This window comes from Lathyrus oleraceus, chromosome 5 (assembly GCF_024323335.1).
Source record: "Lathyrus oleraceus cultivar Zhongwan6 chromosome 5, CAAS_Psat_ZW6_1.0, whole genome shotgun sequence".
Taxonomy (NCBI): Eukaryota; Viridiplantae; Streptophyta; class Magnoliopsida; order Fabales; family Fabaceae; genus Lathyrus; species Lathyrus oleraceus.
Genome location: NC_066583.1, coordinates 261,842,742 through 261,855,516, shown reverse-complemented (window position 1 = coordinate 261,855,516; position 12,775 = coordinate 261,842,742).

The following is a 12,775-nucleotide window of genomic DNA, read 5'->3' as shown; positions in this document are numbered from 1 at the left end:
GAACCGAAATGGATACGACGAACAAAATGGTTAGATTATGTAGCTCATGTCGTCAGCCCGGTCATAATAGTAATAATTGTCCTAGTGTTGCAACAAGCACAACAAGAAAATTTTAATTGTAACTTTTTTGCTTTTTATTAAAAACAACATTCATTTCATATGATAACTTTGTGAGAAAATACCATCACAAACAAATACAACACATAAACAACAACACGAGAAACTACAAAAAAATAAAATACCATCACTAACAAATACAACACATAAACAACATAATTATGCGATTAAAACAACATAACTATGCGATTACAACCATCAAAACAATTTTGTGAGGAGTATACATCATCCTATGAACGTCTCTGCCAGTTTTGATATCCACCCAGAAACGAACTTCTCCATTTTGGTTAAACGTCGTATCAAGCCATTGAATTCTTCTGATCCTTTCACCATCTGCAATGTCTCCATCTAACCAACGGTTCAAGATTTTGTTAAGATATTTGAACGTATCTACATTCCAAAGTCGGATCTTCTTCGGAGGTTGCACTGCTGAAAAGATTAAATCGGCATTTCTCTTGTGAATATATGGACACAAGTATGAATCTACAGACATTTTAAAGAAAATTGAAGGAGGGTAAGAAGTTGTGTGAGAAATTATGGGCGGAATTTTGTATTTATAGATGAGTGCACATACATGCGTCATTGCTTTGGGTGCACACACATGTCTACATGAATGCGTCAGTGATTTTGATGTACACACACATGGCTACATGCATGCGCCAATGCATGTGATGCCTTCACATGCATGCGCCATTGCATGTTGCACCTTCACATGTATGGTCCAACTGGCTTTGGGCACCTCCTGTTCATTAGAAATTACATGCGCCAGTTCAACAGGTGCATAAGTCATGAAAGGTGGTTATTTTAGTAATTATTTTGAAAAATAGGTAGTTTTAGAATTTAAATTGAAAAATGTGGTTATTTAAAAAAAATCTCACTTGCTATCTCTTTTCTAAGTCTTTCTCTTTAAATGTGGTTATTGGGCCTTAGTTTTTCATGGGTCATATCGAGCCAGTCAAATGGGTTTCGGGCTGGCCAATTAAAAAAAAATTTAGTTAATTTTGGAGAAAAAGGAGTTAGCTAAGATATGATTTCATAAATGTATTTTCAAGTGATAAAAAAAAGTTAAAGAGAATGAAGATTTGTTTTCAAGATGATATAATTAAGGAAATGATTATGATATATATATTTGATGAATACTCTAAACATCACTTAACTAAGTTTATAATTACTCTTGACATATATTACATATGTTACGTAACTTTTGTTCATTACATTCTTTTAATAAAATTAAAACTATGATATCCAAATATGGTTCTAGTTGGTCCAACGCACCACATGGCCCATTAGAAACTAGATTGAACTTATTAGTAAGGATATTTTTTAATGCACCATATATGTTTCTTAGCTATCACACGAAAATACATAATTTCCCCCAAGATTCCGGAGATGCATCTCCGGATGCACCAAATTCTGATTAAACGTTAAAATATTTCGGAGATGCATCTCCGTAATAATTTAAAATGTATACCATGACTCACACTTAGAAATCACTTTACAATTTAAACTATTCTGGAGATGCATCTACGTTTATTTTACGGAGATACATCTCCGTAACTTATCATAACAGAATTTTCCATGTTATTTTTTTTTATGTTTGCTCATATGAAGATTTAAAGCATGCATGTAATATGTGTAAAAAAATGACGTACATAAGTCCGGATGGTCAAAAAATGTCATATATAAATATAAGATCAATAAATATAAAAAAGTTGAAAACAACGATAAAGTAGCATGATGTCAAAATAAAATACAATCCATATTACTACTACTATTACTACTACTATATATTAATTCACTACTGTATATGTCTGACTACAACGTCTCTGCCAACTCTGCCTCTCAATGCCCATTATGCCTCACATCAGACCCATCGGGGAAGATACCTATGTCAATGTCTTCCTACACAATCTCCATAATGCGACAACATCTAGGCAAGATATCATCAGCATGATCTAATTGTACATGTTCCTCCTCTAGTATCTCCTGATGAACTGACCTAGGTGGGTCTCCTAGAGCAGTATGCACCATGTACGGATGTGACACCTTGAAGAACCATCTGATATACCCATCGACGTAGCTCAATTCATTCACAACTATGATACTATGTGCCTCAGTTTATCGTGTCTATCAGCCATTATGTTTGTAAGTTAAGTAAAGCAAATAATTAGTGCATGCAAAAATACCACAAGCAAGAAAATAAAAATAAAAACAAATATTGAGAAAGTTTTGGAGATGCATCTTTGGAATCTGGAAAACTAAAACGTTGAAAAAATTTGGAGATGCATCTCCAGAATTTTCTACAACTCAACAGTTGCGTCAATGGCCCAAATGTACCCATGCAATCCCAAAAAAAAATTGATCATCCATTTCAGTCAACAAACGTGTAATACATTATGTCTAAACTATCATACATGCAATTTCTTCTCATTTCTAACCTTAATCATTAATTTCAACTCATTAACATAAAAACTTATCAAAAATTCAAAAAACACAAATTTCAACTTTTCTTCAAGGTTGGATGGTATTTCTGATGTTGATTGAAGTTTCCTTAAGCTTCATTGATTTTTGAGTTGGTGATGAGAAAAAAGTTGAGAGTGTTTGAAGTTGATTTTCAGCAAGCTGAGAAATGAGGAAGGAGAATGGTCTAGCACGATTTAACCTCCAAAATATTTTGGAGATGTATCTTTGAAATATTTTAACTTTAACTGAGCTTTGGGTGCATCCGGAGGTGCATCTCCGAAAACTTGGGACAATTACGTATTTTTGTGTGGTAGTTAAAAACATATAAGATGCATATAGTGATGTAACCAGTTAACATGGGGGTGTAACTGGTTACATCAAAGTCATTAGCACTTTCAAGTAGAAGAAAAGTCAAGATTTTGAAGTTGTAACCGGTTAATTTGTGGCGTTAACCGGTTACCACTGAGTTGATTTAATTTCATTGTCAGGTATAACTGGTTAACCAAATGGTGTAACCGGTTATGAGCCTGATTTTTGTACTTTTCTATTATTTCATTTGGTTATTTTAGTTCTCAATCATAATGCGTTTGTATAAATGTATAGAATGCATTCTTATCCTAGGATAATTCAGTAATCACTTTTAACCCTCAACTCTCTCTCTCTCTCTCTCTCTATCTATCTATCTATCTATCTCAATTTTACTCTTTCACTCTCCATATTCCAATTCTCTCCACCATTGTTCACCAATCTTGTGGTTCAAAGTTCCAACATTTGGCATCAAGAACCTGTTTCTGATCTACAAACACCTAGTATGCAACATGAATTATGTTTCCAACGAAATAATCTCTGCAAACCTACATATACTTGATGTGAAGAACTACGATAAATGGTGCAAGTAAATGAAGGTGTTGGTTGGTTACCAAGATGTTATTGAAGTGATCAAGAATGGGTTTACTCCTCTTGTCGCGGGTGCAACCAATGCACAACAAGAATCGCATAAGGAAGAAAAGAAGAAAGATTTCAAGACGTTGTTTTTTATCCATCGATGTGTTGATGGTGACAACTTTGAGAAAGTTGGTGATTGTGAATCGTCAAAGAAAATATGGGAGATCTTAGAGAAGGCCTATGTAGGGGCTGATAAGGCAAAGGTGGTGAGGTTACAAACTCACAAGCGTCAGCTCAAATTGATTCAAATGGAAGAAAAGGAGACAATCAACGATTTCACAACGAGAATCACTCGGTTGGTGAATCAAGTAAGGGCATGCAGAGAAACTGTTATGAAGCAGTAAGTTGTCGTGAAAATCGTGTGTTCTTTAACACCAAGATTTGAAAATGTAGTTGTGGAGATTGAGGAATCGAAGGATCTTGCGACGATGAGCAAAGAGGAGTCGTAATCTCACTTGGGGCTCATGAGCAAAGGATGGAGGAGAGAAATTTTGATAAGACAACGGTGGAGATCACTTTACAAGCTCACTTCAACGAGAAGGACAAAAGATCAAAAGGGAAATGGCCCATGAAGAGTAAAGGGAATTTTCAGAATTTTGGTGGAAGAGAGTCTCAAAATTCAAAGAATTCGACTTATCAAAGGGTTAGGAGCAGCTGCAACAAAAATGGTGGTCAAGGCAACTTTAGAGGTAAAAAGAAGAGGTTTGACAAGAGAAATAAGCAATACTTTAAGTGTCAAAGGTTTAGATATTTTACAAGAGAGTGCAATGCAAATAAGAAGGAACCTCAAGGGGATGAAGTCAAGGTTGCAAGGAAAGAGTTTGGTGAAAAGAATACATTATTAGTCATGACCACAGAAGGAGAATGCAACAACAGCAAGTTACGGGACAACAACAACAACAACAATTCAAGGAATTCTGCAAAATTGAGTTGTGATCGGTTGAATGATACGGTTAACCGATTACATGCAGAAGAGAACATCGTGATGAGTATGAAAGGAGTTCAATACAGTGAGGAATGGTATTTGGACTTGGGTTTTTCAACTCATATGACAGGGAGGAAGGATTGGTTTGTTAAAATCAATCGTGCCATGAAGAACAAAGTGAAATTCGCTGATGACACCACTTTAGCGGCTGATGGGATCGGTGATATTTTGATCGTGAGAAGGGATGTGAAATATGATCAAAGAGGAGTCGTAAAGCTCACTTTAGGCTCATGAGAAAAGGATGGAGGAGAGAACTTCTGATAAGGCAAAGGTGGAGATTGCTTTACAAGCTCACTTCAACGAGAAGGATAAGAGATCGAAAGGAAAATGGCCAATGAAGAGTAAAGGAAATTTTTAGAATTTTGGTGAAAGAGAGTCTCAAAATTCAAAGAATTCAACTTGTAAATGGGGTGAGATAAGATGAAACAAAAATGGTGGTCAAGGAAACTTTAGAGGTAAAAAGAAGAGGTTTGACAAGAGCAATAAGCAGTGCTTAAGTGCTAAAGGTTCAGACATTTTGCAAGAGAGTGCAATGTAAACAAGAAGTAAGCTCAAGGGGATGAAGTCAAGGTTGCAAGGAAAGAGTTTGATGAAGAGAATACACTATTGGTCATGATCACGGAAGGAGAATGCAACAGCAGCAAGTTGCGGAACAACAGCAACAGCAATTCAAGGAATTCTGCAAAATTAAGTTGTGACCGGTTGAATGATACGGTTAACCGGTTACATGCAGAAGAGAATGCCATGATGAGTATGAAAGGATTTCAATGCAAAGAGGAATGGTATTTGGACTCAGGTTATTGTTAGATGCCCAAAAGTGCTTATTTGAGCTATCAAATGTGGGCATCTTTCACTCCTTTTTGTTGCTAAAGTGTTCGAAACCGCCTTTGTTTTAGATGAATTGAAAAACAATGTTAAATGATCTCGGTACCTTTAATTTGTGCGTTATTGTGCAGGAATTAGGCATGAAATAATAGAAAATGAAGGCACAAGAAAGTTGGCAAAGGGACCAAGAGAAGAAAGCGTTCATCGGCATGCTCGCTAGCCGAGTGGTGTAGCGAAGTGCTCGCTAGGCGAGCACCCAGCGAGCTGCTAGCGAGCATTGCCATAATTTTACAGTAGCAAAAGTCAGCAAACTCGCTAGGCGAGCTGCCAGCGAAGGTGGTAGCGAACACGCCCAGACTTGGTCAAAAGCACAGCCAGCACTTGCTCGCTAGGCGAGCCACTAGCGAGCTCCCAGCGAGCAATTCCAGTAGCAAAACCACCTAAGCTCGCTGGAGCGAAGGTGGAAGCGTAGGCTTCGCCTAGTGAAGGTTTTGTTCGCCTAGCGAACATGCAAATCTGGCAAAGGATATTTCTCTGGGCGCAGGTGCCTCTGGTGCCTATTTTGGGGCTCACTAGGCGAACCATTCTGCTCGCCTAGCGAGCATGACAGCTCAGTAGCAGCACTATAAGTAGCAGGGGCTACTTTTTGGAACCATACTTTTGTACTTTCATAACTTAGCATTTTTTAGATATTTTCCAGCATTGCTCTAGAGATATTTTGTAACCTAGAAACACATTTTCTTCACTTTTCTTCATCTCTTAACAATATTCCACACAAAAAAGGTGGATTCCCATCCAATCTCGATTCTTCGACTCGGATGTTGATCAACCTTCTTCCGAAACTTGTTGACCAAGCCACCATGAAAATGAGTGGCTAAGTTCTTCATTTTTTCAAGGTTAGATGTAGATGATCATTAGCTTTGTGTGTAAATTGGATGATCTTCATTTGTAAACTCTTTAATGATGAATATATGGTGAAAACTTTGTTTTATTGATAACTCTTTGTGTTGGTTTATGATCGAGAGATGTTTACCAACTCTTTACCTAGGTTTTCATCCAATCTTGTTTGTTAGCTAGAGATAGTAATGAATGATTTTGTTCACCATAAAGTTGAACCAAAAAGTTGTCATTTTGATAGATTGTGTTAGAGATAAACAATGGATCAAAATGGGAAAACCCACAATGTGTGTTAGAGATAAACACATTGGGAGGACTTTGTGAAATAGTTTATCATCTAAAGGAGTTTATAAGTTTTGTTGATCGAACATATGCATGAAAAGTGATCGTCGAACCATAACTTTGACAATATTTCTCAAATAGAAAAACCAAAACTTTTACCGCATTTTCTTACACTTTTATGCAATCTACCGTTACTAAAACCAAAACCCCTCTTGTTACTACGAGTTAAGAATTAAAACAACTGTAGAACGGCGGCGATATCTCACAATCCCTGTGGAGACGATAACAAAAACCCGACATACTAACCCTATTCCAACAAAATGGCGCTATTGCCGGGGATTGTGAATTGATATTGCGAGCATCGCAATAGTTGCTTAATTTTTAACTTTTGAATTTTTGACTTGTGCTTGTAATTTGTTTGGTTTAGTGTGCAGCTTTCATTTTATGCGAGGGCAGATTCCTGAGGACGAGCTTCTTTTTGATCCTGAGATCGAAAGAATCGCCAGGAGACTGAATAGCAGAACGAGACGAAGGAGGCAGCAAGCTAGACAACGACAAGAACAAGGAGAAAGTTCTTCTACAATACATCCACCACCTTTCATACCTATCATGGATCAACCACCACAACCACCGCCCATGTCCACACCTTGTGTCAACAGTCCAAGGAATACTGCTCAGTTTGCCAACCACACGGGAAGGCAAGCCGAGATGAAAACGGGAACTCAACCTACTATATGGAAGTCCATTCACCGGAATGGACCATGAAGACCCCTTTGCTTTTCTCACCAAATTTTATGAGATAGCATTGGTGGCCGGATTTGATCAAGCTCAAGAGCTACCATTGTTCAAAAGATTATTTCCCCACGCTTTGCTCGGCAAAGCAAAAGATTGGTACTTGGATCAAACACCTGCAGTCATGACGGATTGGAACGTGTTGGAAGTGAAGTTCATTGAAAGATTTTTCTCCCACAACCGTTTCATGGAATCTAAAATGGCCATCTCCGTGTTTTCACAAGGGACCAACGAATCATTGAATGAGGCGTGGGAAAGATTCAAATCCATGCTTCGGAAGTGTAAAGGGCATGGTTTTGACGAATTGACTCAAATCCACATCTTCAAAAATGGCCTTCAACCGAATTGCAAGACTTTGTTGGATGCTACCTCGGGTGGTTCCTTGTTGTCTAAAAGCGCCGAAGAAGCTACAGATATCATTAACCGAATGGCTCTAAATGACCGCCAAGTCAAAGTAGAGGCAACTCTTTGAAGAAACCGGGAGTGCTTGAACTTGGGACGAACGATGCTATTCTTGCCCAAAACAAGCTCATTTCACAACAAGTTGAACTCTTAACTCAACAAATAAAAGAGTTGAGAGAACCTTCAAAAGCTAAACAAATAGCTTGTTGTGAGCTTTGCAAAGGTGAGCATGACACCGGGTTTTGTCCACCTCCCGGGTTCGAAGAAGTAAATTACATGGCGAACCAACGAGACTACCAACCGAGGCAACAACAACAACAACCGTATCAACCACATCCTCAAAATCAACAAAAACACTTTCAAGGAAATCAAGGGTTCCAACCAAGGAGTAATTATTACCATAACCAAGGTTATGGGGGTGGTTCGTCTAGCCGTCAAAACCCTCCCCAAAATCCTTACCAACCTCAACAACCGCCGGTCGTGACTTCAAAGTTGGAAGAGACATTGACACAATTTATGCAAATGTCGATGGCTAATCAAAAGAGCAACGATGCGGCGATCAAAAATCTCGAGACTCAAGTCGGACAACTTGCTAAACAACTAGCGGAACAACAACCCGGACCATCTTTTTCGGCGAACACGCAAACGAATCCTAAAGAACATTGTAAAGCGATAACGACAAGAAGTGGAAGGGAGTTGATTAGTGAGAATAAAAAAAGAGATGAGAGTGAAAAAAGAGAAGATGAGGAGAAAATAATAGAGGATAGTATTGATGGTGAAGTGGGGAAGTGGAGTGAGGAAGAAGTTGAAAAGGATGAAAAGAATGGTGAAGTCGAAAATAAAGAAAGTGTGGAAATTGAGAAAAATAATAGTGATGAAGTGAAGGTGGAGCCAGTGAAAAAGAAAAGAGAGAGGAATCCTAGAAGTTCTAGAGGAAAGGAGGTAGTGAGCGCTACTCCAATCCAAAACCTTCCGTATCCACATGCTCCATCTAAAAGGGAGAATGAACGGCATTATGCTCGGTTCATGGATATATTCAAACAATTGAAAGTGAATATTCCGTTTGCCGAAGCATTGGAGCAAATGCCTAAGTATGCAAATTTCATGAAAGACATACTTACTAAAAAGCCGAGGTACACGGAACCAGAGACAGTCTTGCTTGATGCACGATGTAGTGCCATCATTCAAAAAACTCTCCCGAGGAAGGAATCCGATCTGGGACGAGTCGCTTTACCGGTAACCATCGGAGACACCTATACGAGTAATGGCTTGATTGACTTGGGATCCAGCATCAATTTGATTCCCTTATCCATTGTTAAAAGATTGGGAAATGTTGAGATCAAATCCACTAAGATGACTTTACAACTAGCTGATAAGTCTACAACTGCACCATATGGAGTGGCTCAAGACATGTTAGTGAAAGTTGACAAATTCTTCTTCCCGGTTGATTTCATTGTTATTGATATGGAAGAGGACGATGATGCTCCACTTATTCTTGGCCGACCATTCATGAAAACCGCAAGCATGATGATTGATGTTGACAACGGTTTGATGAAAGTAAGGGTCCAAAATGAAGAGGTAGCCTTCCATCTTTTTGAAGCCAAAAAGCATCCTAATGAGAAGCATGATTCTTTCCGAATCGATGCCACCAAGGAGAAGCATGTGGTGGTCACAAACCAGGTTCTTGTTTCTAATCCTTCTGAAAGATCTCTTATCGGAGAATACAAAGTTTCGACCAAAAATAAAGGAAAAGAGATGGAAGCATTGTTGCATGAATTAGAAGCTTGTGGAGAACTTGTTTATCATGAAGACACAAGCGAAGGTTTGGATATGACAAAGAAAGTGGAGGAGCCAAAACTAGAGCCACATTTGAAGTACGTGTTCCTTGGAGACAATTGTACTAAACCGATAATCATTAGCGATACTTTGTCCATAAAAGAGGAGAATCAATTGATGCGAGTGCTGAAAAAGAAGGACATTGTAGAACTAGTAGAGGCCGGGATGAATTGTTCTATCTCCGATGGTGAATGGGTGAGCGTTGTGCAAATAGTTCCGAAAAAGGGTGGTATCAGATTTTATCGAAGGTTCATCAAGAACCTATTGAAGACAACAAAGCCCTTGAGGAAGTTGCTCAACAAAGTGGATCGCGGAAGCTGCGCAATTTCCTTGGATGCTCCTATGTGAGCATCGAACCGTCGAGCTTATCCGACGTTAAACAAGCGCTCGTTGGGAGGCACCCCAACATTGTAAGTATTTACAGTTTTTTTTATGTTGTATTGGTGTCCCATTTGAAAAACCTTGCTGATATGTGCTTGGAATGCTGTTTTGAAAAAGCAAATGCTGTCATGCTCGCTAGGCGAAGGCAGTAGCGAGCTGATTCGCTAGCTGCTCGCTAGGCGAAGCAGCAGCGAGCGCTGCGTGGCAGAACTCATTTAATTCTCAGCAGGCCACTCTTTTGGGCCCATAACCATTTTTAAAGTGTTGCGCTCACGAACTCTGAACTCACACTCACAAACACGCTCTCACATTCATTCTCACTCAAACCCTAAACATTGCATTGCAAACCTATCCGTGCATTTCAATTTCAGTTGATCTCTCCACTAAGGTTTGCCCTAATTCCTTTACTTTATGCTTTCACATTGTAAATTTCTGAAGTATATGTCATTTAGGGTGAATTTGGGGGAATGAGTACATTAGGTTTTGCATGTGGGTGTAGATTTGCATGTACCTTAGAACGATGCCTTTCATGATAAATCACCTAGTTTCTGAAATGGTTGCTGGTAGACTTAGGGTTTTATGAAATTGGACTGTTAAGAAGAGAGAACCCAGAACACGTAAGATTCGCTAGCATCTCGCTAGGCGAATCAGTGGCGAGCATTCACTGCCACTTCGCTAGGCGAACCTGTAGCGAAGCTTCGCTAGGTCCTCGCTAGGCGAAGCAGCAGCGACCATGACAGTAGTTGGAATTCTGTTTTGCTTTCTAATCTGTTTTGTGTTTGTGTTGTTTCCTCTCTATGTCTTTTCAGATGGCATCCAAGTCCAGCAATTCTAAAAAGAGAATGGTCGGGAGCACTTCCCGTACCGTGCCCATACAGTTTGACACCGACAAATTTGTCGGGTCAAAGCAAGCGGCTAGATATGTGGCTTTGGAGAAGAGAAAGATTTTGCCGGAAAAAAGATTTATAATCAACCCTGAAGGCACCTATCGTACATTTGTCGGGTTGATTTATAGCAAAAAGTGGGACCTATGACATCGAAACAGTGCGTGAGTTCTACGCGAACGCACTGCCTAACGATGACGAGCCATTCACATGGACGACTAGAGTCTCCGGCCGTACTGTTGCTTCGATCGGGACACAATTAACCGTGTCTTGGGTGAACCGCTCCATCTAGGGGCAAATGAGAGGGACACTTACCATAGAGATTTGAGGCTTCACCGGGATACCGATTCAATTTATATTGCCCTGCTTTTTGAAGGGAAATCAGTTGAGATGTACCCATCTGGGGTTCCGATGAGATACCATAGGGAAGACATGATTCTCTTGGCTCAACTGATCCTTTTGTTGGTTCTGACAAATATCAAACCCAAGTCTCACACTTCAACCGTGTCGATCCCAGTGGCACACTTGGTTCACTGCATTCTCACGAATATCCAAATTGATTTGGCGAGGATAATTGCTTTAGAATTGAAGTCCGTGATTGAGAGCGGGCTAAAGTCGGGGGCACGAGTTAACTGTCCCCTTGCTTTCCTGTGTCTCATCATGGCATTGTGCCAACATGCGAGGGTGAAGCTACCCTCCAGGAGTCAAGTGAGGATCCCGCCAGCCATTGATGACAGATACGTGGCCAAGTACTGCAAACCGAAGAACTTAAGGAGTAGTTCAGCTGCTGATGCTACCGGGACTTCTGATGGTCCTGGTACTTTTGCTCATGGATCTGATCCTTTCCAGCAGGTTGTCTGCAACTATAACTGGGATTGGATGGCGGCAACTCAGCGCGCCATGGTAGATATTCATGATTCTATGCAGCTGTTACAGTTGCAGGTGCGTGACCCCTCCGGTGAACAACATGCTAGCTGGCCTGTGGACAGGCCTGTGTTTGGAGAGGGGGCGGGTGCCGGTGCATCTGGTGCTGGTGCTTCAGGTGGTGCTGAGGATGATGGTGATGATGATGATGATGATGATAGTGATGATGCTACCGGTTCTGAAGCCGGTAGTGATGAGGGTTCTGAGTCCTTTGGGGGCTAAGTTTATTTTATTTTTATTGTATTTTCAAATTGGTTGTATTTTAGTATTGGTTATGTACTTTTGGGGTGTTTTGTCCCCCATGCACATTTTTAAAATTTTTAAGTAATAGTTATTGTTTATGTTTTTAATTTGTGTGTTTGGTTTAAATTTCTTTTGTTTTAATAAATTTTTGGTTGATTGAGTGTCAAACCTTCTAGATTGGTTGCTCCTCAAAAGAAGTATCCAATGAAGGTGCATCCGAGCTTGGATGGCAATGATAAAAATAAACAAGTGAATAATGCTAAGGTACATGGTTACCTTCGGTTAGAATTTTAGAATGCATTAAGAACTTTACTCTTTTTATAATTTAATATTGTTCTTTTTGCAACATAATTGAATGAATGTTTCATCTAGGACTTAGAACCACAAATTGTGAGGAAACCTCCATTGTACACTTAAATGTTGGATTCTAATAAACTTTGTTGATTCATTTGATTCATGCTTGGTCTTTTATTATTGTGAATTTGTGGAAGCAATTAGAAATGATCAAGGCGCTTGTTTTCTTTTGAGCACAACCAGTTCCAAATACAACTTACCCGTGAGCAGAGAGAGTATTCGTTAACCCCTTTGAGCTTAAACAGTTGAATCTCAGTTGGAAATAAAGCGAGATGTCAAAAATCTTTTTTTCTTAAAACTCGGAAATTTTTTATAATTGTTCTTTTGCCGTAAAAAGTCAAGAGCGTTCACTTAGGGTGAGTAAGAAATAAGTTGGGGAGAACGAAAAAGAGAATCGGTAAGTGCCACAACTCTTGAAAAACCGAGCAAGCATTGAAAATAAAAA